General features: G+C 45.3%; 4 non-coding genes across 4 annotated transcripts; 3 read left to right on the top strand and 1 right to left on the bottom strand.

The window, feature by feature from the left end:
* The first annotated feature begins 604 nt into the window (after positions 1–604).
* On the top strand, positions 605–677 carry trnar-ucu (transfer RNA arginine (anticodon UCU)). The gene has a single exon. It is a non-coding gene; the product is annotated as a tRNA-Arg (tRNA).
* A 13,036-nt stretch (positions 678–13,713) lies between these two features.
* On the top strand, positions 13,714–13,786 carry trnar-ccu (transfer RNA arginine (anticodon CCU)). Its single transcript has one exon. It is a non-coding gene; the product is annotated as a tRNA-Arg (tRNA).
* A 6,188-nt stretch (positions 13,787–19,974) lies between these two features.
* Positions 19,975–20,047, bottom strand: trnar-ccu (transfer RNA arginine (anticodon CCU)). Its single transcript has one exon. It is a non-coding gene; the product is annotated as a tRNA-Arg (tRNA).
* Positions 20,048–24,457: 4,410 nt separating this feature from the next.
* On the top strand, positions 24,458–24,530 carry trnar-ucu (transfer RNA arginine (anticodon UCU)). The gene has a single exon. It is a non-coding gene; the product is annotated as a tRNA-Arg (tRNA).
* Positions 24,531–25,245: the final 715 nt, after the last annotated feature.

Raw genomic sequence — 25,245 nt, 5'->3', positions numbered from 1 at the left:
ATCTGGGAATTCAGGGATTTCATTTTTCAGCCTGCTCTTTGCAGTGGCTGATTTTCATCCCATATCAACTTCATCTCAATCCAAATTGACTGGATTTTTTAATTACTCTGTTAAAAATCATTGTGTCTGTGTTGAGATTATGGCAAATGCTGTTTAGTAGAAACTTATACAAGATAATTCCAGGATTTGGGAGATCTTGGGGTGAATTGTCTGAAAGAGACAGCACAGCCACAATGGGCTGAATGCCTGCTATGATTCTGTTGATTTGTCCTCAATGCAGCTGTTTGCAACATCTCCACTTACTCCTTCCCCAGTAACTGCAAATATCTTCAAGGTGCTGCACAAAATAACATTGAGCCCTTTGCTATTTTCTCGTCTGCTCCATATTCCTCAGACTTGAGTTGTGCAACATTAGAGTTTGGTTAATTTCTCGTCTGTCCGTTTGGGGACAAATGGGAAGTGAGATTCATTAATCAAGCAACCAACAATTTAGCATGTGATGGTAGGGGTAAAAAACAATCAGTGAGAGTTTCACACTCAGAAACACACAGTATGAGAGTTCGGGTGCAGTACATAAAGGCTGTGATTTTCAACTCGGTGTGTGGCTCCAGTGGCCTAATGGATATGGCACTGGCCTTCTAAGCCGGGGATTGTGGGTTCGAGTCCCATCTGGGGTGTTAGTCACTTGCCCTTTGTCAACTTGATTTCCAATCTACTTTGGGAAAATCTCCATGTCTGCATTGAGTTGACGGGAAGTGGTGCCCAACATCTTCTTGCACAAGATTTGCAGGATTCAGGTGAATTATATGAAAGAGAAAGCGCAGTCACAATGGCTGAAAACCTGCTGAGATTCTCCTGGGGATGGCATGGTGGTTCAGTGGGCAGCACTGCTGCCTCACAGCATCAGGGACCTGGCTTTGATTCCTCCCTTGGGTGTCTGTTTGTGTCGAGTTTGCACATTCTCTCCATGGGGTACTCCGGGTGCTTTGGTTTCCTCCCACAGTCCAAAGATGTGCAGGGTGAGAGGATTGGGGTTAGGCCTGGATGGGATGCTCTTCAGAGGGTCAGTGTGGGTGTGATGGCCTGAGTGGCCAGCCCTTCTCACGCGAGGAGTTTTATGAACAGTTTTGGAGCAGACAGTCCGAGCTCCACTGCAGGACCCAGTCAAGGCTTTGCGAAGGGTTTGGCGTTCAGGTGTGTTTTCATCTTCTCCTGTCCCTGATCTTCCAGAATCTTCAGTGGCTTTGGCCAATACGGTCATGAGCTGGGTTCACATCATCCAATGGGGTCGCACCAATACCCTTCACTGTTGTCATGCCAGGAGCTATAAAGTGGATTGACTCAGGCTGACACTTCTCCAATATACAACCCTCAGTCTGGTTGGAACTGGTTCTTCTTGAATCTTTGTAACTCTTTGATCTTAGCTGCACTGTTCTCTGGAGCTGATAGCTGCTGTTTAATTTAGTTTGGCCAATTTTCTGTCAGGTCAAATTTCTCCAGCTGAGGATCAATTGAGAATGCCTGATTTTGTTGCCATGGGCACGTGACCACACAGGATTGAGATCAGCTGCACAGTGAAGGTTTCAACAAAATCAATACCCCAAATAAGATTTGAGCCCACAATCTCTGGTTTAGGAAGTTAGTGCCTTACCCATGAGATCACTGGGGCTCCAACAGATAGAGCTACCAATCTATGGACAAAGCAGCTTCTGGTTTGGTTGTGTTGGTGTCAGAGTAAGCTATATTCTGTCATCATTACCAGCTGAAGCCAAGATTACCTGCATGTTTGGTATTTATGATAAGGTCCAATATGTCAATGGAAATAATTGAAATCTCGGTGTTCAAGGTTGCAACTGATGGGGCTGTGGCTATGCATTTGGGTCCAGACCTTTCTTAGTCAAGGTATTGAATACAATTGCAAGGAGGCTATGATGGAGATGTGAGGTAGTTAGGCCATCGTTGGCGTACACAGATTGGACAAACATTTGTGGGAAGGCAACTGCTGAAAATCACCAGGCTCTGAGTCAGAGTCGGGGTTCACCAACAGAGTTTATTGTCCAAGGAAATCCCGGAGCTCCGGGGAGAGAGCAGCACCAACAGCACAGTGGTCAGCTGTGATTCTTCTCTCAACCCGGAGCACATGGTCAAGATACTGTGATACATTTTGTGATATAATAGGTCAGTGATGAGGTTATTGTCTCTGTAACATGGCTTGTTTATTGTAAACATTGCAGAATCCTTGATTGTTTCGGTGCAGTTATTGTCAGTTCCAGTGTGGCCTTTGTTAATTTCAGTGCAGTTGTTGTCAGTTTCAGCGTCTGCGTGGAAGTCCGTTGCTGTAGTAATGGGCGCTCATCGCTCTTCCTGAGAAGGACGATGACTGCAGCACTGGCTATTATCCCTCTGTACTGAGTCTGCATCGAACAGTTAGCATTTCTGTCAAAGGTGTTGTCTGACCCAGACCCTTCGGCGGGCAGTGTATGTTATTCATGTGTATTGTCTCTTCCATTTGCCTTAAAATAATCAACTCGGTTGTGAGTGCATTGTGCTGGCATTCTGGTGGCCCCAGGCAGTGTCTGTGTTTGCTCTGCTGTCTCTCTCCATCTTGTGGTCTGGCGGCCATCTTGTGTGCCAAGTGGCCAACTTATGGCTCAGCGGCCATCTTGTGTGTCCGTCTGCCTAGTGTCACCTGCCCCGTGCCATCTCCCACTTCACTCCCGACTTTGTGGTCAAGGAGGCGAGGGTATTAACTGGAACAATCCATGTTGGGCCATTGGAATCTCCTTCCTGTCCCGATATAGGGCTGGCTCTCTTCCACAAAGGGGGGTCTCGCAAGTTCGGGCAGATCTGCTCTCTCTCCAGATTTTGTTTATTTTTAAAAAATACTTTAGTCATAAAAAAATTAAATAGAAATGCATACAAAGGCTCTATACAGTTGAGTACAGTCTATGCAGAGAGATAGAACCAACAAAACACTGGAATTTTGACATTTCTCAAAGTTCTGTGTCGTGAAAAAAAAAGGTATTTTGTACTTGGGCAGGAAATGATCTCTGTTCATTGTCAGGCACCAAGAGGGTCTGAGAAATGAAAGAACGATGTGATAATTTGTCAGAAAGACCTGAGACTGTGTTGTTTCCCTGTTACAACTTGGCAGCAGCTGACCGAAACTTTAGTGTATCCCTCAGTGTGTTGTTACAGATCTTGGAATATGCTCGGCTGTCGCACTCATTTAAGATCAACTATTCCCAGTAGAGTATTGGCACGGAGTTTTTGTGGCTTAATGGGTAAGACTGTAGCTTCTGATGGAGTGGATTGGAGATTCAAATCCCTTTTGGGGTGTTGACTTTTTAAGGTAAAAACAATGACTGCAGATGCTGAAAACCAAATACTGGATTAGTGGTGCTGGAAGAGCACAGCAGTTCAGGCAGCATCCAACGAGCAGCGAAATCAACGTTTCGGGCAAAAGCCCTTCATCAGGAAACTTTTTAAGCCTGGTCTTTGTGGTGGCTGATTTTCATCCCATATCAACTCCATCTCAATCCAAATTGACTGGATTTTTCAACTACTCCGTTAAAAATCACTTGCCTGCTTCGAGATTATTGCAAATGCTCTTTAGTAGAAACTTGCACAAGGTTTTTCCAGGGTTTGGGAGATCTTGGGGTGAATTGTCTGAAAGAGACAGCACAGCCCCAATGGGCTGAATTCCCGCTAAGATCCTGTTGAATTGTCCTCAATGCAGCTTTTTGCAACATCTCCACTTCCTCCTTCCACACTAACTGCAAATATCTTGAAAGTGCTGCACAAAATAACATTGAGCCCTTTGCTATTTTCCTGGCTGCTCCATTTTCGTCAGACTTGAGTTGTGCAAAGTTGGAGTTTGGTGGATTTCTAGCTTTGTAGCTGACTTTTGTCCCATGCCAACTTCATCACAATCCAAATTGACTGCACTTTTCAAACTATTTTGTTCAAAATCACTGTGCCTGTGCTGACATCATGGCGAATGATGTGTAATAGAAACTTGCACAAGGCAATTCCAGGATTTGGGAGATCTTGGGGAGAATTGTCTGAAAGAGACAGCACAGCCACAATGGGCTGAATACCCGATAAGATTCTGTTGATTTGTCCTCAATGCAGCTGTTTGCAACATCTCCACTTCCACCTTCCCCACTAACTGCAAATATCTTGAAAGTGCTGCACAAAATAACATTGAGCCCTTTGCTATTTTCCTGTCTGCTCCATTTTCCTCAGACTTCAGTTGTGCAAAGTTGAAGTCTGGTGGATTTCCAATCTGTCTGTTTGGGGAGAAATGGGAAGTAAGATCAATTTTATCAAGCAGCCAATGATTTAGTGTGAGATGGAGGGGGGACAAACAATCAGTGTGAGTATAAAACTCAGAGAAGAACACAATATGAGAGGTTCAGGGTGCAGTATTTACAGGCTGCCATTTCACCTTTGTATATGAGGCTGTAGTGGTCTAATGGATAAGACACTGACTGCCTCAGCCTGTGATTGTGAGTTCAAGTCCCATCTGGGATGGCTAACTTTTAAGCCTTGTCTTCACGGCTGATATTCTTTGTCTGGTGTCAAGTCGATTTCTCATCTCCCCTGGAAGCGTCCCCAGGTCTGTGTTGGGTTTAGTGGGATGTTGTGTCAGAAAAATACATAACTTTGTGGGGTCTGCAGGAGATAAGGCTAAATCACCCCTCTCTCTATGTCGGACTTGGAGGGATCAGTCAAAAGTGTCATCTTTTTTGAATACAATCTCGAATCTGAAATAAACAAAAGAGGTCCCTGTTCGGTAGCTTGTGTTTCTGTGCTAACTGATCGAAGGACATCATTGTGTCTCCCTCAAACAAATCACCCACGCAAGACACACCCCTAGCTGCCCAATGTTTGAATCCTGAATCTCTCATCCCCGGTTGAAAACCCGGCATACCCGGTGTAAGAGAAGATGTCTTGCCAATATTGCCTTCCCTCTGCCGAATTGCCCTCCGTGCTTTAACAGTATCGATAACTATTGGGTTATGGCAATATTCCCTAACTGTCCTCATTTTGTCCAAACACAGCAAGTGAGTAAGGGGTCACCTTAGTCTGGGAAGTTTCAATATCGAACCATATTGAAAGAGGGTCCCCACAAGCCCAATCACTCATGTAGGATAAAAGTGAGCTTCGTTGGTAGCTTTTAATGTCTGGGAGATCCACTCCCCCCAGTCTGTGAGAAAATCGCAGTTTAGCTCATTTAATGAGGGGCCACTGACGATGTCAAATAAAGGGGCTGAACCAGCCGTTCAGTCTCCTGAATGTTTGCTTATCGAAAATCAGGGGGAGCATCCATATAGGGGATAGTAAACGAGGGAGAATATTCATCTTAATAAACACTATCCGACCCAACCACGAGACCAGAAGCGCCTCAATCTTTGAAGGTCTTGTTTGATTTTGTCAAATAATTGAACATAATTGGCTTTGAACAGCCGATTCAGAACTGGAGTAATGAACATGCTCAAATACACAAAACCCCCCTGTGACCATTTAAATGGGAATCGATATTCACCCTCAAGACTTAACACTTTCATAACACCACCCATAGGCATAGCCTCTGATTTTGCAACATTAATCTTGTCCCCCAAAAAGGTGCCAAACACACAGATGCATGCTAACAGGCGAGGTACTAAAACTGCTGGATTTGACGAAAGAATTAGGTCATCGTCCACATACAATAAACTCTGATGTAAATTTGACCCCACGTCTGGAGCTGATATATTGGGATCCCTATGAATGCCCTCCACCAATGATTCAATCCTCACTGTAAAAAGCAGTGGGGAAAGGGAACAGACCTGCCGGCTGACCCCAAAAATGTTAAAATTGCTTGATCACAGCCTGTTGGTGATGATTGCAGTGAGAGGGTCATTATGGAGAACCTTTACCCATCTTATAGAAACTTCGCCCAAACCAAACCGCTCCAGAGTATAGAAAAGGTACGGCCTCTCAACTCGGTCAAGCGCCTTCTCTGTATCTAGAGAAATCACCAATCCCTATATTGACTGTTGTTGACACACTTGAATTACATTAAGCAGCCTCCTAACATTATTGGTGGATCTGCGGCCCTTTATGAAGCCCGTCTGGTCCTCTTTAACAATAGAAGGTAACACAGTCTCCAGCCTTAACACAAGAGTATTAGAGAGGATTTTAAAGTTCACATTTTAGAGTGAAATGGGCCTGTACAAAGCACAGTCCCCCAGGACCATCCCTTTTTTAAGAATAAGAGAAATATTGGCCTCTCTCAGAGATGGCGGGAGACAATCATGGCTGTATGAGTCATTAAACATGTTGAACATCGGGCCTGACAATATGTTTATAAATTCCTTCTAGAATTCGCTGGGAAGTCCATCAGGACCGGGTGCCTTTCCACTCTGAAGCTGCTTCACAGCCTCCTGCTCCTCTTGCCCTGATAAGGGGACATTGAGGAAAGACTCTTGTTCAGGGGTCACACCCAGGAGCTCCAGATCCTTGAATAAAGCCTCCATTTTGGCCCGCCCCTCCTCACAAACCTCAGATTGATATAATTTAGAGTAAAATCTCTGGAATGACACATTAATCTTTTTGGAGTCACACGTTCGGTTCCCAGACCCTTCCCTAATCACTGTAATGGCTTGAGGGGCTCTCCTTTTCCTAGCGAGATATGCTAAGAATTTGCTGGACCTGTCACCATGATCATATAACCTTTGCTTTGCAAAACTAAGCTTGTTCTTTGCTGTCTGCGTGAGCACGGGATTCAATGCAGACCGCAGCGCCGTAATCCTCTGTAACTTGACCAACGAGGGCCTATCAAAGTAGGCCTTCTCAGCTGCTTTCAACCGTGCTTTGAGGAGACGTTGCTGCTCACCCTTCTGCCGCCTCCTACTGGCAGAGTAGGAATTAACTAACCCACTGGCATAGGCTTCGGCAATTTCCGAAAGGAAGGATTGGCTACTAATCGAGGGTGAGTTAATGTCTAGAATGCCCAAAATTCCTGAGAGAAATCCTACACAAATGTATTATCCTTGAGGATAAAGGGATCCATTTGCCAGTGCCTTGGACCCACTGTAACGTCCTTAATCTGAACCAACAGGTACACTGGAGTGTGATCAGAGATGGTAATATTAACGATCGTACAAGGTACCACCAAGTCCAGGGTTGCAACAGGGATTGGAAAAAAAACAATCCTGGTGTGACATCTGTGAATTGGGAAAAAACGTAAAATCCCTGCCTGTAGGATGGAGACACCTCCAGATGTCCACCAACCCTCACTCCACACACAGATCCTCTAATTGTTCAGTTTGTACAGAGGGTATCGGGGTCGGGGGGGGGGTGGCTTTGGGCAACCTCTGTACTGTGGGATCTATGAGACAGTTAAAATCTCCCCCTTTAATGATATGCCAGGACCCTAGACTGATCAATTTAGAAAACGCATCCAACAAAATGTTGAGTAGATGAGCTGGAGGGCAATAAGCATTTAAAACATCATATTCTTCCCCATTTATCAAGGCGTTAAGAATTACAAACCTCCTGTGTGTGTGTCTTTAACACACTCTGGTAACTTAAATGGGAGATTCCTCCTCACCAATACAGCCACTCCCCTACTTCTGGGATTAAATGATGTGAAGTAAACCCGATCAAAGCCATTCTGCTGTAGTTTCAAATGCTTCCTGTCATCCAAGTGCGTCTCCTGTAACAAAGGAATATCCACTTTCTCCTTTCTAAGACTCAAAAGTACCTTCTTCCTCTTAATTGGTGAGTGACTTCCCTTGATATTCCAGGTTCACCATTAAATCACATCATTAGCCTTAACCTTCTGCAGTAACATGTAAATTCCAGAGAGGAGGAACTCGAACCACAAATCACTGAGCCTTAGTGTCATATGATCCATCAAATATAAAAACTGCATAAACTGAAACCACTACATTTAACAAACCTACAAAACTATCAAAGATTAAAAGCAATACAAACCACCATATAAAGCGCCAATGGCGCCGAATAGGGAAACTCACCTCCTGCCCAAAGGGGGCAATAACGCATCCCAAACTGCCCACAAGTGGGCATCCAGCCATCCCAACCAGTTTCCCTCCTTCTAGCGAGAGCCGTACCACAAACACAAGCAGAATAGAAAGTAAATACACCATAGAATAGCAATATGAATAAAGAAAAAAATATTTAAGATCGATAGGGTAAATACCCCACCCATCCTCTGGTATAACTTCACTTAGAAATTGAAAGTACACATCTCAAACGCCACCAAACACAGTTTAAACCGGATTATTACCAATAGGGAAAACAAGGAAAAGAACGCTCCAACTGGACTTCCTCGGTTTTTTTAAAAAACAACAAAGTTGTAACCAAACCGCGTGGCGGCACACTGCTCAGCACTGCTGCCTCACAGCGCGAGAGACCTGGGTTCAATTCCCGCCTCAGGCGACTCTCTGTGTGGAGTTTGTACATTCTCCCCGTGTCTGTGTGGGTTTCCTTTGGGTGCTCCGGTTTCCTCCCACAATTCAAAAATGTGCAGGTTCGGTGAATTGGCCATGCTAAATTGTCCGTAGTGTGAGGTGAAGGGGTAAATGTAGGAGTATGGGTCTGGGTGGTATACGCTTCGGCGGGTCGGTGTGGACTTGTTGGGCCGAAGAGCCTGTTTCCACACTGTGAGTAATCTAATCAAACAACACTATTTGTAGATAGTAAATTGTTCAGATTCGGTTAATTTGTCTCTTACCTTCTCCGATGTATCAAAGAGATGTACGGATCCATGTAAGGTTATCGGAGCACTGCCGGATACCTCAGAGAGTACTGGATCCCAAACTCCCTCAGTCTTCTCTTGGCAGAAACATTATCCATCAGGGGGCGGGAATTAAACAGCCAGGGCTGACAAAGGAAGTCAGGAAATGTATCATAGGGAAAGAGAGAGTCTACAAAGTGGCCAAGAGCACTGGGAAATCAGAAGATTGGGAAGCTGACAAAAACAAACAGAGGATAACAAAGACAGAGAAATAGGATGGAGAGGATCAAATATGAAGGTAAGCTAGCCAGTAATATTAGAAATGATTGTTAAAGTTTCTTTCAATACAAAAGAAACAAATGAGAGGCAAAATTAGAAATTGGGCCGTTCCAAATTGATGCAGGAAGGTTCGTGAAGGGAGATAAGGAAATGGCTGAAAAATTGAGTAAATAATTTGTGTCAGTCTTCACAGTGGAAGACATGAGCATTATCCTAACAATTAAGGAGAGTCAGGGGGCAGATTTGAGTTCGGTAGCCATTACAAAAGAGGAAGTGGTAGAAAAGCTCAAAGGTGTAAAGGTTGATAAATCTCCCGGCTCCCGGTCTACATCCTAGAGCTCTGAGGGAGGTGGCTGAGGAAATAGTAGAGGCTAGGGTTCAGTGTTGGGGTCACAGCTGTTCACTTTATATATTAATGATCTGGATGAAGGGACTGGGGGACATTCTGGCGAAGTTCACCAATGATGCAAAGTTAGGCAGACAAGCAGGTTGTTCTGAGGAGGTGGGGAGGCTGCAGAAAGATTTAGACAGTTTAGGAGAGTGGTCCAGGAAATGGCTTATGAAATTCAACCTGAGCAAATGCTAGGACTTGCACTTTGGAAAAAGGAATACAGGTATGGAGTATTTTATAAACAATGAGAAAATTCATAAAGCCAAAGTACAAAGGGATCTGGGAATGATAGTCCAGGAATCTCTAAAGGTTGACTTGCAGGTTGAGTCCATGGTTAAGAAAACAAATGTAATGTTGCCATTTATCTCAAGAGGGTTGGAATGTAAAAGCAGCGATGTCCTTCTGAGACTTTATAAAGCTCTGGTTAGACCCCATTTGAAATACTGTGTCCAATTTAGGGCTCCACACCTCAGGAAGGACATACTGGCACTGGAGCATGTCCAGCGGAGATTCACACGGATGATCCCTGGAATGGGAGGCTTAACATACAATGAACAGCTAAGGATCCTGGGATTGTATTGACTAGAGTTTCGAAGGTTGAGGGGAGATCTAATACAAATTTACTAGATAGTGCATGGCTTAGAAAGGGTGGATGCTGGGAATGTGTTTCCATCAGGACCCATGGGCACAGCCTGAGAATTAGAGGGGGGTCAATTTAGAACGGAAATGAGGAGACATTTCTTCAGGCAGAGAGTGGTGGGCCTGTGGAATTCATTGCCGTGGAGCACAGCAGAGGCCAGGACGTTAATTGTCTTCAGGGCAGAGATTGATAAATTCTTGATCACGCAAGGAATTAAGGGTGAACGATGAGAGTGCCACTAAGTGGCGTTGAAATGCCCATCATTCACAACTGAATGGGGGGGGGTGGACCCGATGGGCTGAATGGCCTTACTTCCATTCCTATGTCTTAGGCTCATCATCGTAAGATTTTCTTTTCTGGTTTCCCACCGCTGAGAAGTCCTGGAAAGGCATGAGCTTAGAGCCCTCGTAAATTAGGGCCTTCAGATCCTTCCCCTGGATTAGACTACCTACAGTGTGGAAACAGGTAACACTATGGGCAATTTAACATGGCCAATTCACCTTTGTACTGTGGGGGGACGCCAGAGCAATGTGCAAACTCCACACAGGCAGTTATCTAAGGCTGGAATTGAACCTGGGACCCTGGTATTGTGAGGCAGCAGTGCTTACCACTGAGTCACCTGATTCTGGGAGCTGCCACAATTCTCTCCTTAGCTCTGTAGTTCATGCAGTTTTTGAGCAAAGTAAAATGTAGTTCTTCAAATACAAATTCACCCAACAAACTTATATGTGCATGTGTGTGTGTGTGTGTGTGTGCGTGCGTGTGTGCGTGCGTGAGTGTATGTGTGTGCGTGTGTGTGTGCGCGTGTGCGTGTGTGTGTGTATGTGTGTGCGTGTGTGTGTGCGCGCGTGTGTGTGTGCGTGCGTGTGTGTGCGCGTGTATGTGTGTGTGCGTGTGTTTGGGCATGTGCGTGTGCGTGTGTGTGTGTGTGTGTGTGTGTGCGCGCGCGCGTCCTCCAAGGGGGATTTCGGGACAAGCAACAATGAAAAGTGGCCGAGCAGAGGCTGATCACCAAGTTTGGTAACAATGGAGATGGCCTCAACTGGGACATTACAGGTGACCCCATTCACCTACACACACACACACACACACACACACACACATACACACACACAAATACACACATACACACACATACACACAAACACACACACACACGCATACACACACAGATACACACACACATACACATACACACACACAAACACACACATGCACATAGACATACACATGCACAACATACACACACATACACATACACACACCCAGACACTGACATATACACACACACATGCACACACATACACATACACATACACACATACATGCATACACACATACACATATACACATACATACACGCACATATACATATACACACTCATAGATAGACACAAAAACATACATGCACGCACATACACACACACACAAACACACACATGCACACACACACGTACACATATGCACATACACACCCACATACACATCCATACACACACACATATACTCATACATACACAACCACTCACACACCCACACACATACATACACATATTAACACACACAAAAACACACACATACGCACACACCCATACATACACATACACACACACGCACACATACACACACATACACACCTACACTCATATACACACACATACACATACACACCCACACACACATATGCACACACACATATACACACACATACACACCCACACACATATACACACATACGCACATATACACACACGTACATACACACACACATACACACACATTCATAGACACACACACAAACACACACATACACACCCACACACACATACACACACACACACATATACACACACCCATATACAGATACACATGTTATTTTGTGTGATGAACTTGTACTTACAGAATTACATTTTACTTTGCTCAAAAACTGTATGAATCCACGTAAGATGCTGTAAATCTGTTTATTAGATTAGAATCAGTCTGACCATTGTGGCACAGACAGCCTCACACAGGGGAGCTCACACCTTCAATACATCATCTGGGCCAACATGACACCAATTGTTAAAGTTCACTTGAGAAGGTAACGTTTGATAAAAGTTTTGCAATTTACATATGAAAGAACGAAAACCAACCTGGCCATTCTAAAAGATGAGACACTTCACAAACAATCCAGATCTTTCTCAAGATACAATTTCAGTTGCATCACACTGTAAACATTTGCTATAAATTCTGTGTCCGGCAATCTTATTTTTCATAATCACCTGATGAAGGAGCAGTGCTCCGAAACCTAGTGCTTCCACATGTTCGACTATAACCTGGTGTTGTGTGATTTTTAAATCTGTCATTCACCCATCTCCTGACGGTTGAGCATACATCTCAAGGTCAGGACAGCGGCCCTCCGCAGGGATACAAATCGACTCCTTCTTTGGTCGCTCCACGATGGATCTCTCTGGTGACTGTTCCCATTCATTGGTTGGCTCATTGGGATCATTGCTGACATCTTGGAAGAATTCCTGGAGTCTCATTGGTCTGATGAATTCCTCACAACTTTACTCAAGTATTCTTGTTGGTGATGGGGACAAAGGGAGACTAAATTTGATTTGAATTTCAACTTGATTTTATTAACAAAGTATTGAAACAGTTTGTGACATCATTTGGAAATGCATACAAAGGTTCTATATCAGTTGTGTACAGTCTATGCAGAGAGAAAAGAACCAACAAACCATTGGAATATTGACATTTCTCAAACCTTCTGTATCGTTGTGGAAAGAAAGGCATTTTGTACTTGGGCAGGAAACGATCTCTGTTCATTGTCAGGCACCAAGAGGGTCTGAGAACTGAAAGGACGATGTGATCATTTGTCAGAAAGACCTGAGACTGTGTTGTTTCCCTGTTACACCTTGGCAGCAGCTGCCTGAACTTTTAGTGTGTCCATCAGTGTGTTGTCACAGATCTGGGAGTGTGCTTGGCTGACACACTCATTTGAGGTAAAATGTTCCCAGTGGTCTGCCAATATAGTGCCCTCGTGGCCTAATGGCTATGGCACTGGCCTCTGAAATCTGGGATTTCATTTTTAAGCCTGGTCTTTGCAGTGTCTGATTTTCATCCCATGTCAACTTCATCTCAATCCAAATTGACTGGATTTTTGAACTACTCTGTTAAAAATCATTGTGCCTGTGTTGAGATTATGGCAAATTCTGTTTAGTAGAAACTTATGCAAGATAATTCCGGGATTTGGGAGATCTTGGGGTGAATTGTCTGAAAGAGACAGCACAGCCACAATGGGCTGAATGCCCGCAAAGATCCTGTTGAATTGTCCTCAATGCAGCTTTTTGCAACATCTCCACATCCTCCTTCCCCAGTAACTGCAAATATCTTGAAAGTCCTGCACAAAATAACATTGAGCCCTTTGCTATTTTCCTGTCTGCTCCATTTTCCTCACACTTGAGTTGTGCAAAGTTGGAGTTTGGTTGATATCTCATCTGTCCGTTTGGGAAGAAATGGGAGGTGGGATCAATTTATCAAGCAGCCAACAATGTGGCATGAGATGGAAGGGGTAAGAACCAATTAGTGAGAGTACAACACACAGAAACACACACGATGAGAGGACAGGGTGCAGTATTTAAAGGCTGCCATTGGCAGACAGCATGTGGGGCCCCAGTGGCCTAATGGATAAGGCACTGGCCTCCTAAGCCAGGGATTGTGGGTTCAAGTCCCATCTTGGGTGTCTCTGCAGCTTATCCTTTATTTCTAATCTATTTTGGAAAAATCCAAATCGCTGCATTCAGTTGATGGTCAGTGGTATCCAACATGATCTTGCACAAGATTTTCGGGGATCTGCAGGATTGAATGTTGAAGGTGGTGATCAAGTGGCTGCTGTTTCTGGATGGGGATGAGATTCCTGAGAGTGCGGTTAGAGAGGTTGCCTTTGGAAGCCAGCTCTCATCACACTCTCATCAACAAACCAACCCTTCAACACTGATCCCTCCAGAACATCGGATATTACTGACAGCGAATACCCTTGCCAACGTTTAAAGGTGCACCATCGACAGCATTCTGTCTGGATGTGTCACTACCTGGTTTGGCAACTGTACCATTCAAGATCGGAGACGGTTACAGAGAGTGGTGAACTCGGCCCAGACAATCACAAAGGCCAACCTCCCATCTATAGAATCCATCTACCAGGCCCGATGTCAAGGAAAAGTCTCCAGCATTCTCAAACATCCATCACACCCTGGCAATGTTTTTCTACAACCTCTACCATCGGGGAGAAGGTACAGAAGCCTGAACACACGCACCAACCGGTTTTGAAACAGTTTCTACCCTACTGTTGTTAGAATACTGAACGGTCTCACAGACTCTCAATATGCGCCTGTACCTGTGTTTTTGTTCCTCTGCTGTTTCCCTATTATTTACTTATCTATGTTACTGAACTCTGTGAGCTGCCTGTATTGCTCACAAGACAAAACTTTTCACTGTGTCTATCATTACTTGCAAACCAAATATTTTCAATGAATCTTCCACCTTTAGGGTCACTGTTATCTTGGTCCAACTCATTGAATTTAAATATAAATTATTGAGTGTGGAATAACTTTATTTCACCTGCATGTTTTCCTGTTAAATACTAACAGGACAATATAGAGGTCAAGCAAGCTCAATGTTTGTACAGCCAACATTGAAGGAATGGTCCCAGAAAGACAAGAAGAAATGGGTCAATGCTAATTCCTGCATCAGTGAGGAAACGAACAACAGATGAGGCGACTGTGGTGAACCAGACATTTAACTGTTTAGAATAGATTAGATTACTTACAGTGTGGAAACAGGCCCTTCGGCCCAACAAATCCACACCGCCACACCGAAGCGTATACCCCACCCATACATCTACCCCTTACCTAACACTACGGGCAATTTAGCATGGCCAATTCACCTGACATGCACATCTTTGGAGTGTGGGAGGAAACCGGAGCACCCAGAGGAAACCCACGCAGACACGGGGAGAACGTGCAAACTCCACACAGTCAGTCACCTGAGGCGGGAATTGAACGCAGGTCTCTGGCGCTGTGAGGCAGCAGTGCTAGCCACTGTGCCACCGTGCCGCCCACTATCAGACTTCAGATCAGATATCAGATCAATGAATCTTCGAATGTGACTGTATATACTGAAGCCCATCATGTCTATGCTGTCTCTTTGGGAGAGCTGAGAAATTAATTCCACTCCCTTTCGCTCCAGTTCATCAAACGTTTGTAGCCACATGTACCAAACTGACTTGGAAATGTTTTAATTCCATGATCTCAAAGCAGCCATGCAGAGTTTTAAAGACATTAGGTCAGAGATTAACTTAATTTGAATGGAGATAATGCAGTGAGAGGGTTTTAATTGGAGAGAATGTTTACATTGAAAGTATCCCCAGAAGGGATGTAAACCACAGGCAGTAGCTTAGAAGATCAGAGATGGAGCTGTTAGGTCACTGGGACAACACATGCTTCTGGGGCCATGTCAGGAGAATTGATCCCCTCAACCTTGGTTGTGTTCATGTCAGAACAATGCTGCACTCTCCCAACATTTATGTTCACCAACATTTCACGAGTTCCATCCCACCATCAAACTCACCACGGACTCCTATTTAGTATCTGTCTCATTCTTGGACACATGCATCTCCATCAAGGATGGACACCACAGCACCTCACTCAACCACAAACCCACCCTCAACATATTAAAACAGCCGCCCCCTCTGTACAAGCCGAACACTTACACAGGATCTGTTCAGGTGAGGGGGGAATGTGAGGGGCACTTGGAAGTACACAAGGATGCCCTGATAAGAATGTGATACGATGCTTAACTCATCAATCGCCAGTTCTGACATGCCCCAGGGAGAAACTGCAATGACCTCCTCAGGAGACAGACACGAGCTGCAACCAACAGGGTACCCTTCATTGTCCAGTACTTACCAGGAGCTGAGAAACTACGTCACATTCTCCACAGCCTGCAACACATTATCGATGAGGATGAGCACCTCGCCAAGACCTTCCCCACCCCTCCACTTCTCACCTTTAAACAGCCACCAAACCTAAAACAGACCATTGTTCACAGCAAACTGCCCGGCCTTCAGGACAACACCAAAAAACCCTGTCACAGCAGACACTGTAAAACGTGTCAGAGTGTCGCCATGGATACCGCCATGACACATGGGGACATCTCCCACCATGTACGCGGCAGGTACTCATGTGACTCGGCCAATGTTGTCTATCTCATACGCTGCAGGGAAGGATGCCCAATGCATGGTACATTGGCGAGACCGAGCAGAGGCCACGGCAACAGATGAATGGGCACCGCGTAACAATCACCAAACAGAGGTGTTCCCTCCCAGTTGGAGATCACTTCAACGATCAGGGACTTTCAACCTCGAACCTTCAGGTAACCATCCTCCAAGGTGGGCTTTGGGACAGGCAACAACGAAAAGTGGCCAAGCAGAGGCTGATAACCACGTTTGGTACCCATGGGGATGGCCTCAACTGGGACCTTGGGTTCATGTCACACTACAGCTGACCCCACTGCGCTATACACACACACACACACACACACACATACACACACACACACACACACACACACTCACACACACACACACACACACACATCCTGTCACACAATACACATACACACTCCCACACTCACACCCACACACACACCTTCTCACAGATGTATAACCCATTACACTCAAACACATACACATACACACACTCTCACAGACACTCACACTATCGCCCCCTCCCACACACACCCAAATGCACACACTCACTCGGTCTCCCCTGCACGCACACACATATACGTTTGTGGGGTGAATTTGTCCGTTCAGAATTATGTTTTGTTTTGCTCAAAAACTGCATAAAACCATGTCAGATTCTGTAAATGCCACTTTAGAAATAGAATCAGTCTGACCGAACACTGGGACACAGACAGATTTTAACCTCACATCTTCAATGCATTATCTGAGCTGAGATGGCACCAATTGTTAAAACTCTCTTGAGAATGTAACTTTAACAAAGGTCTGGGATGTACATAACAAGGAACTGAAACTAACATGTTCATTCTAAAAGATGAAAGACTTCAGCTCAATTTGTTTAATATTACATGCCATGACACTGCAATCCTGTTGCTAAAACTTCAGTGTTTTACGATCCTGCTCCACAACCACCTGATGAAGAAGCAGCTCTTCGAAAGCTAGTGTTTCCCAATAAACCTGTTGGACTATAACCTGGTGCTGTGTGATTTGTAACGTTGTCCGCCCCAGTCTAACACTGGCTCCTCCAAATCATAACCTTTATGTCAATGACTGGTGCGTTTTGGATGATAATGTAAAACATAACAATAGAAACCATCCAAAGTTGGGGCTTGATGTTTTCAAGTCATTACACTATGACTTTTCCCCTGGCGGTTTATTCCATTGTGGGATTGTTTTTATTCATTTCCAGGGTGTGAACATTGCTGGCTAGATCAACATTTATTGCCTCTGCCTAGTTTCCCCTGAAAGGTGATGGGGAGCTATCCTTTTGAACCACTGCAATCCATGTGCTGCCTGTATCTCCTTTCGAACTGATTGAAGATTTAACAGGAGGGAGTCGGCCATTTTGGATTTGTTCAATACATTCGCATCACTTGTATGACCCTTTGATATTTTACTTATACATTCTGTGTCTGATGCCTCCTCTCTCATTACACCTGATGAAGGACCAATGCTCTGAAAGCTCGTGTTTTCAAATAAACCTGTTGGACTATAACCTGGTGTGGTGTGATTTTTGACCATTTGTTGGAGGTAAACCTACAATGAATCAATGGAGGGTGTTCCAGGATTGAGACCGAGCTACAGGGAAAGAATGCGATATGTTTCTGACTAGGCCAGTGTTTATTGCCCAGAGGGTGAGTCAACCACATTGCTGTGGGTCTGTAGTCTCACCAGGTTTTCTTCCTGAACGGAGAATATAGAACCAGTTCGCTTCCTAACAAACCTCAATAGCAATATATGGTTCCCATCAGACAAAGCTCCTCCTGAGCTGAGATTTCACCACCTTGTATGGTGGGATTACAGTCCATCTCCCCCACACCATGAACTTGGTGTTCTGGATTCCTACTCCAGGTCTAGCACTGCACCACCATCTCCCCTTATTAACTGGAATTGAGATCAAACAGACACAGGGTGCTGATCAGAGTTCATGTTTAAAAACATAACAGCCCAAATGGGATATGAACTCACAACCCCTGGCTTTGAACATGGACACCCTCTTCATGATGCATCTGAGGTGAGATACCATGTTAGACACCCACGGCAATTGATAGCTCTGTCTTTGGTTGTGCTCCGAAGATCTTAAAAATTCGGCAATTCAGCTCCTCGAGCCTGCTTTGTCATTCCACACGATCATGGCTGATCTCATCTCGGTCTCAACTCCACTTTCCTGCCTGCTCTCCAAAACACTTCAACCCAACTACAGCCTGCATGTAGGGATCCCTTTTCATGGCACAAGGCACTTCACAGGAACCACATTCAGGAAACCATTACACATGGACCGAAACATTGGCCAAAGAGAGGAACACCTTGAGATCCTGAGACCCCAAGGTAGAGGGGTGGAGATCTTTACAAAGTGACTTCCAGAGGGTACCATCCAGGCACAGACAGTGATGTCCAAGCAATGAATAACAGGAAGCCGATCTGGCCATTAATTTCCTGAATTATTCTTTTTGCCATTCTTAAAGAAAGAAACAACATTGGGTATTCTCCAGTCCTCGGGGAATTCTCCTGTGACTGTAAAGGATACAAATATTTTGTACAAATCCGTAACAATTTCCACACCTGCCTCTCTCAGGATTCTATGATAGATTCCATCAGGTCTTGGGGACTTGTCTACCTTAATGCTTTTCAAAACACCCAACACCTCCTTTTTTATATTAACATGCTCTAGAATATCAATATACAAGACTCACTATCCACCATGTCATAGAGTCATAGAGATGTACAGCATGGAAACAGACCCTTTGCTCCAACCCGTCCATGCCGACCCCATATCCTAATCTAATCTCGTCCCATTCGCCCACACTGGGCCCATATCCCTCTCGACCCTTCCTATCCATATCAGTGAGCAGTGTAGGTTTCTTCCCTCCCGCCCTCCTGACCATGTACTCACTTTCTTTGTCTGATTTTCTTCCTTTTAAAAGTGCCGTTGTTTTGAGATTTTTGTCATCCAAAGTTACATAATAAAACAGTAATTGCTGCTCCTGGAATTTGAGGAAATCACTCCCGACACCTAAAATGCCTCAAAAATGGGGCAGCTCTTACAGCCACAACTTTTTCCCGTCCTCCAAGTTTGGAGCAGATGGTCAGAGCTCCACTGCAAGGCCCAGTCAAGGCTTCGCGAAGGGACGGGAAGGGACCAATTGCTCCAAACTTGGACAGAGAAGCCCTAGAGTGGGATGGGAGGAGGCCATTCAGACTATCACATCCACACTGACCCTCTGAAGAGCATCCCATCCAGGCCCAACCCCTATCCTCTCACCCTGCATTCCCCAAAGCCAATCCACCGAACCTGCACATCTTTGGGCTGTGGGAGGAAACCAAAGCACCCGGAGTACCCCATGGAGAGAATGTGCAAACTCGACACAAACAGACACCCAAGGGAGGAATCAAAGACAGGTCCCTGACGCTGTGAGACAGCAGTGCTACCCACTGAGCTACCATGCCATCCCCAGGAGAATCTCAGCAGGTTTTCAGCCATTGTGACTGTCCTGTCTCTTTCAGGGAATTTAGCCTGAATCCTGCAGATCGCCAAAAGACTTGCGTAAGGTCACATGGGACACCACATCCCATCAACATGGGGATGTTCGCAAAGTGGATTTAAGAGCAATGACACACAAAGACGAGTCAGACACCCCAGATGGGACTTGAACCCACAATCCCTGGCTTAGGAGGCCAATGCCTTATCCATTAGGCCACTGGGGCTGCATAGTTAAAGCAAAAATAGCAGCCTTTAAATACTGCACCCTGACCTCTCATTGTGTGTTTTTCTGAGTTTTATTTTCTCACTGCACTCTGGGGATCCAAGATGGCGGTGTTCTCAGATGATCATGTTGCAGAGCTTCGCACCACAGCACAAGGGGGAAGAATTTCTATCCCACCCAATCCGGACCATCGCGATATCCTGGGACTCAGAAAAGATTGTGGAGTCCCAGGACATTGTGAAAAATCAACTTACCTGCGTTTTCATCGTCCAGGGATGTTGAAGAAGGGAGGAGCAGTGTGCGGGGCCAGGCCCCCGGCCCAACCTGCAGGATCCTCGGACTCGATTACCTACCAGGCCCTGGGGAAGGAGCTCGCGAAATCTCGCGAGATGTTGGGGAAGCAGATGGAGGTGAAGCTGGCCCCGATCTCTATCATGCTGCAGAAGCATGAACAGCAGCTGGGAGACCTGGAAAAGAGGACGGATGAGTTTGAACACACAGTCACAGTGGTGGAAGCTGGTACCAGTTCCTCTAAGGATAGGATCCAAGCGTCGGAGGCTGAGGGGTGACCTTACAGAGGTTTATAAAATCATGAGGAGCATGAATAGGGTAAACCGCCAAGGTCTTTTCCCTGGGGAGGGGGACTCCAGCACTAGAGGGCTTAGGTTTAGGGTGAGAGGGAAAAGATATAAAGGAGACCTAAGGGGCAACTTTTTCAAGCAGAGGGTGGTGTGTGTGTGTGTGTGGAATGAGCTGCCAGAGGAAGTGGTGGAGGCTGATACAATTACATCATTTAAAAGGCATCTGGATGGGTATATGAATAGGAAGAGTTTGGAGCGAGATGGGCCGGGTGCTGGAAGGTGGGACTAGATTGGGTTGGGATATCTGTTCGGCATGGACGGGTTGGACCGAGGGTGTGTTTCTGTACTGTACATCTCTGTGACTCGATGACTGGAAGTGTCAGTCTGAGTAAATCCATTGTCTGGCTCCTGGCAATGTGACCCCATTGGATGATGTGAACCCAGCTCATGACCCCTTTGGCCAAAGCTACAGAACATTCTGGAAGATCAGGGAAAAGAAGGATATGAACACACACCTGGATGCCAGTCCCTTAGCTAAGCCTTGACTGGGATCTGCAGCAAAGCTCTGACTATCTGCTCCAAACTTGTTCATAAAAGCCCTTGAGTGAGGGGGACAAGCCATTCACCCCGGCAAGTCCACACTCACCCTCTGAAGAGCATCCCATCCAGGCCCAATCCCTATCCTCTCACCCTGCATTCCCCAAAACCAATCCACCGAACCTGCACATCTTTGGGCTGTGGGAGGAACACAATGCACTCCGAGTACCCCATGGAGAGAATGTGCAAACTCAACACAAACAGACACCCAAGGGAGGAATCAAAGCCAGGTCCCTGACACTGTGAGTCACCATGCCAGCCCCAGGAGAATCTCAGCAGTTCTTTCCCCATTGTGGCTCTGCTGTCTCTTTCAGGCAATTTCGACCCAATCCTGCAGATCCCCGACAACTTTGTGCAAGTTCATGTTGGACAGCACTTCCCATCAACTGAATGCAGACATGGGGATGTTTATAATGTAGATTAGAAGTAAAGTTCAAAGAGGGCAACCTATAAAATCTAGCCACTCCGGATAGGATTTGGACCCACAATCCCTGGTGTAGGAGCCCAATATCTTATCCATGTGGCCACTGGGTGTACATGTCTGCTGTTAAACTGGCAGCCTTTAAATACTGCACCCTGATGGCTCATATTGTGTTTTTCTCAGTTTTATACTCTCACTGATTGTTTTGCACAACTTCCGTCTCATGCAAAAAAATTGGCTGCTTGATAAATCAAGCTCACCTCCCATTTGTCCCCAAACGGACAGACAAGAAACCAACCAAACTCCAACATTGCACAACTCACATCTGAGGAAAATGGAGCAGACAGGAAAATAGCAAAGGGTTCAAAGTTATTTTGTGCAACGCTTTCAAGATATTTGCAGTTAGTGGGGAGGAAGTAGGTGGAGATGTTGCAAAAAGTTGCATTGAGGACAAATGCTTTCTTTGGTTAGACTGCACTTGGAATACTGCGTCCAGTTCTGGTCGCCCTATTATCGGAAAGATGCTGGTTGGAGGAAAGTGTAGAGGCGATGTCAGAGCCGGGTTCTTTACACAGAGAGTTTTCAGAGCATGGAATGCGTTCCCAGCAGCAGTTCTGGAAGCAAGGTCAATGGGGACATTTAAGAAACTGCTGGACATGCATATGGTCACACACATTTGAGGGTGCATACATGAGGATCAATGGACGGCACAGCATCGTGGGCTGAAGGGCCTGTTCGGTGCTGTACTGTTCAATGTTCTATGTAGTATGTTCTAAATCAACAGAATCTTAGCGGGCATTCAGCCCATTGTGGCTGCGCTGTCTCTTTCAGACAATTCTCCCCAAGATCTCCCAAATTCAGGAATTACCTTGTGCAAGTTTTTATGATACATCATTCGCCATAATCTCAACACAGGCACAGTGATTTTGTACAGAGTAGTTGCAAAGTGCAGTCAATTTGGTTCGTGATGAAGTTGGCATGGGACAAAAGTCACCTACAAAGAGGAAGCTTAAAACATAAGCAGCCCAGAGGGGAATTAAACCCACAATCCCACACTGAGGAGGACAGTGGTTCACCCAATATGCTACTTGGGCACACATAGCCATTAGCAAGTGTAAAGTCTTGGCACCAATGAGTGTTACAGCCCAGCATGTTCCAACATCTCAGATGACATGTTGAGGGATGCACTAAAGTTTCGATCAGCTGCTGCCAAGGTGTAACAGGGAAACAACACAGTCTCAGGTCTTTCTGACAAATTATCACATCATTCTTTCAATTCACAGACCCTCTCGGTGCCTGACAATGAACAGAGATCAGTTCCTGCTCAAGTAGAAAATGCCTTTTTGTTCACAACGATACAGAAGCTTTGAGAAATGTCAACATTCCAATGTTTTGTTGGTTCTTATCTCTCTGCATAGACTGTACACAACTGATTTAGAATCAAGGAAAGCATACCAAACGCCTTCTTCACTATCCTATCGATCTGCGACTCTACTTTCAAGGAGCTATGAACCTGCACTCTAAGGTCTCTTTGTTCACCAACACTCCCTGGGACATTCCCATTAAGTCTATAAGCCCAGTTAAGATTTGCTTTCCCAAAATGCAGCACCTCACATTGATCTAAATTAAACTCCACCCATCACTCCTCAGCTCATTGGCCCTTCTAACCAAGATCCTGTTGTAATCTGAGGTAACCTTCTTTGCTGTCCACTATACCTCCAATTTTGGTGTCATCTGCAAACTTACTAATGATACCTCATAATGATACTAACCTCTATATAAATGACAGAAAGTAGTGGACCCAGCACTGATTCTTGTGGCACTCCATTGGTCACAGGGCTCCAGTCTGAAAAACAACCCTCCACCACCATCCTCTGTCTCCTACCTTTGAGCCAGTTCTGTATCCAAATAGCTAGTTCTCCCTGTATTCCATGAGATTTAACCTTGCTGATCAGCCTCCCATGGGGAACCTTGTCGAACGCCTTACTGAAGTCCACATAGATCACATCCACCGCTCTGCCCTCATCAATCCTCTTTGTGACTTTTTCAGAAAACTCAATCATGTTTTTGAGTCATGATTTCTCCAGCATTTTCTCTGTTTCAGATTTCCAGTATTCACAGCATTTAGCTTTTATTGGAGAGCTTGCCATTTCACTTCGCAATGAAAAACATTTTGTGAGTTGTGAGTTCATGTAATGCCCTGCCAGTATCAGTGGTGGACTCTCCCTCTTTATGGTCATTCAAGCGGGCATTGGATAAGCATATGGAGGTTATTGGGCTCGTGTAGGTTAGGTAGGCTTCGGTCGGCGCAACATCGAGGGCCGAAGGGCCTGTACTGCGCTGTATTTTTCTATGTGCTATGTTTTGTGATTTACACATAAAAGAACTGAAACCAACCTGGTCATTCTAAATGATGCGACACTTCACACACAATCCAGATTTATTTCAATATATAATTTCAGTGACATCACACTGTAAACTTTTGCCATAAATTCTGTGTCTTACAATCTTATACTCCACAACCACCTGACGAAGCAGCAGCGCTCCGAAAGCTAGTACTTTGAGCCCTTCGCTATTTTGTCGTCTGCTCCATATTCCTCAGACTTGAGTTGTGCATCATTGGAGTTTGGTTAATTTCTCGTCTGTCCGTTTGGGGACAAATGGGAAGTGAGATTGATTTATCAAGCAGCCAACAATTTAGCATGAGATGGTAGGGGTAAAAAACAATCAGTGAGAGTATAACACTCAGAAACACACAGTATGAGCGGTCGGGTGCAGTACATAAAGGCTGTGATTTTCAGCCGGTTGTGTGGCCCCAGTGGCCTAATGGATATGGCACTGGCCTTCTAAGCCAGGGATTGTGGGTTCGAGTCCCATCTGGGGTGTCAGTCATTTGCCCTTTGTCCACTTGATTTCTAATCTACTTTGGGAAAATCTCCATGTCGGCATTGAGTTGATGGGAAATGGTGCCCAACATCTTCTTGCACAAGATTTGCAGGATTGAGGTGAATTCCCTGAAAGAGACAGCACAGTCACAATGGCTGAAAACCTGCTGAGATTCTCCTGGGGATGGCATGGTGGCTCAGTGGGTAGCACTGCTGCCTCACAGTGTCAGGGACCTGGCTTTGATTCCTCCCTTGGGTCTCTGTTTGTGTCGAGTTTGCACATTCCCTCCATGGGGTACTCCGGGTGCTTTGGTTTCCTCCCACAGCCCAAAGATGTGCAGGTTTGGTGGATGTGGCGCTCTAACTTCCTAAACCAGAGATTGTGGGCTCAAGTCTTATTTGGGGTTTTGATTTTGTTGAAACCTTCACTGTGCAGCTGATCTCAATCCTGTGTGGTCACGTGTCCATGGCAAAAAAATCAGCCATTCTCAATTGATCCTCAGATGGAGAAATTTGACTTGATAGAAAATTGGCCAAACTAAATTAAACAGCAGCTATCAGCTCCAGAGAACAGTGCAACTAAGATCAAAGAGCTACAACGATTCATGAGGTCACTGGGGCTCCAACAGATAGAGCTACCAATCTATGGACAAAGCAGCTTCTGTTTTGGTTGTGTTAGTGTCAGTCTAAGCGATATTCTGTCAACATTACCAGC

The sequence above is a fragment of the Chiloscyllium punctatum genome, chromosome 18 (assembly GCF_047496795.1).
Source record: "Chiloscyllium punctatum isolate Juve2018m chromosome 18, sChiPun1.3, whole genome shotgun sequence".
In the NCBI taxonomy this organism is placed as follows: Eukaryota; Metazoa; Chordata; class Chondrichthyes; order Orectolobiformes; family Hemiscylliidae; genus Chiloscyllium; species Chiloscyllium punctatum.
This window is presented reverse-complemented; position numbering and strand designations above follow the sequence as displayed.